Consider the following 2,679-nt stretch of genomic DNA (forward strand, 5'->3'; position numbering starts at 1 on the left):
CATTCACTGCATTGAGTTTTTTCACAGCAATGGCGGATCATGGAGCTCCTCAAAAGTCCCCGAAGTTAGCACAAGCTAACCGTCGCTCAATGTAATTTCTATGGAGCACACGGCCGGAGCAACACTTGTTTAAGGTAAAATGTTTTAAGAATGACAATTTCATGTCAGTAGTGCATCTGAATTAAATTAAGTATGTTGGAGGATTCTTCCCGTCTAGATTAGAAGATTTAGAGAATATTAACAGCTAAAAGTTTAGGCTAGCACACTGGATAACGACAGCAACACATGCAACAGGCTGATAAATGTCAATTCTGTTCTCTAAATACAACTTAATCCAATGATGTCAATTTATACTAGTAGCGAGGTTAATGTACAGGCAGTGTGATTGTAGTTGAACATCAATTTAATATCATTGAGGCTGCGACATGATGGGTGAAGCTTATGATATGAGGATACACTGAGTACACTGATTATGAACTGCGAGCTCATAATGTCTCTCACCAACGCATTGTACTGACTTTTTATATATTGCTAGCTAGAAAGAGAGCTATTTTGTGAAATATTGCAGCCCATACACTTATACAATAGCCTACTATATTAGGGCTGCCAGTTTATATTTGATATCCGAATATAGGTGCAGTGATGCCACTTCACAACTTTATTTTGCATGATGCAGGCCAGTAGTGCTGAGTAGACAATAGGGAGACTGAAAACATAATGAATGTGATGTTTTTCAAGCAGTCATACTAAACAAATGTCCCTAACAGGTGATATCATCTTGAATATATTTGGGAACCTACAGTAGGAGCACTTTGTTGTGGAGCGTCAGTGATGCTGCAGGCCAGGAGTACTGAGTGGACCACAGTGAGACTGGAAACATAGTAAGGTGGGTAAGGCATAATAAATCATACTAAATGGGTATTACCTTGCAATATAATTAAAGGAATAATACTACACATAACTATTGCTATTAGTCATATTATTTAATACACCTGTGTAACATCATACAGTGCAGTACAAAGGCTGTGCCATAAATTCTACTTTTTTAAATCTTATACATGTTCAGTTTTTGTTGACATTATCAGAAAGCTGTTCATTCTACTTTATTTGTTGAGGTCATAGGGTGGGTGGCGGTGCTGTGCTGGACTGCATTATCTCAACAATTGTTGCTTATATTTTGCCTTCAAGTATTGTAATGAAGAGGGCAAAATATCAGGAACACTGATGAATATAATGCAGCGCAGAACAGCAGCATCCACTATGACTCCTGTAATAAAAAGAAATCAGAATGATCACCTTTTTGACAATGTCAGCTAAAAATAGAAATGTATAAGTTTTATAAATGTAAGAATGTATGGCAGAGCAGTTGAACTGGATTATCTTAGATTGCACAAGTGCGCCTAATGACATAGGTGATGAGTCTATGTATATTAGTAACTGTAATGAATATATGGTTATTTAATAATTCAAGTTATCATACGGCATTGATGCTGCATGCTGCACATCAGGAGACATGAAGAGTAAGGACCAAAGATCTTATAGCTCAGGAGTGATGATGACGAGATGTTACATGTCTCTTGTTAATGGTTGTAGTCTTCTGGTAGTTGGTGGAGGGGCAGTGATGTTGGCTTTATCCTGGCACACTTTCAGCTGTTCTGGGGTTGCTTGATGTTGAACCTAGGCCACTGTTCTTTTTCACCTTCTTGGATTGGCTCATGCTTCCAAGATGGCCATCTTTATAAGTTTTGGTTTTTTCCTCATTTTGTATTTTTCTTGCTTCAATCTGCAACCTCAGCCTAATAAATCTCCTGATGATCTTTTCTTTTACTCCACAGCATGATGGAAACCTGCTGGAGAGTGCCAGAGCTTCACCCACTGCGTTCGGAAGCTCCATGAGGGAGGAACCAGTCTTTGTCCTAAACAGTTCCTCGATGTGGTGAATGATATCAGAGGCTTCTTGGGAGGGGTGGCAAATTGCAACTTCCCTTGCTTTTTGCATTGTTTTTCCTGTTCTGTGTTCTATTTTTAATTAAAGAAATCTTAAAGTTCCAGTTGGTGTGGTATTAAAGTGTGCAAAAGTACAAATGCATTGTTTGAATATTACCTCCAATATTTTTTTGTTAATAAAATCTTTGTAGGTGGGTAAATTGCTCCTTCTGAATTCAGCCAGCCATGCTTTTCTCCTGTCTCTGTCTTGCCTACATGTGCACGCCTTTCTCTGAGCGATCAGAGCATCCCCATGCAGCACAGCACACCTGGTGAAGACTGTTTTCAAGGACGGCATACCAGAAAGGACACAAACAGCTTGACCTGCTGATCTGTTTGACTTCTTTAGATATTGTTTTTAAGGAATTCATTGTGGTATTAAGTGCATTTGGAAAAACAAGACAGTGTGTGATTTATTATGCATCAATGAGTAAGTTTAGGATAAGTAAGTAATAGTTCACAAATAGTGATAGTATTCCATTTACTTGCAATGAATTCAAATCCAAATTATTTTTTTCTTGCCATAGATTTCCTATTAGAACCCAGTTATCAACATCTGATATCATCATCATCATAATGCTGTTGTGAGTCAAGACTTATTGTGCAGTTAGTTGGCAAATCATTGTCAGTCACCTCTTAGTCTGCCTCCCTCAAGTCTGAAAGTTAAAAAAGAATGTTCAGAGTTCAAAGCAA

The 2,679-nt window shown here is 38.1% G+C and overlaps 1 long non-coding RNA gene across 1 annotated transcript; it reads left to right on the forward strand.

The window, feature by feature from the left end:
• Positions 1-777: 777 nt before the first annotated feature.
• On the forward strand, positions 778-2,051 carry LOC115593701 (uncharacterized). Its single transcript, XR_003986349.1, has 2 exons — positions 778-886; positions 1,836-2,051. It is a non-coding gene; the product is annotated as an uncharacterized LOC115593701 (long non-coding RNA).
• Positions 2,052-2,679: the final 628 nt, after the last annotated feature.

Source organism: Sparus aurata, chromosome 13, assembly GCF_900880675.1.
Source record: "Sparus aurata chromosome 13, fSpaAur1.1, whole genome shotgun sequence".
Taxonomy (NCBI): Eukaryota; Metazoa; Chordata; class Actinopteri; order Spariformes; family Sparidae; genus Sparus; species Sparus aurata.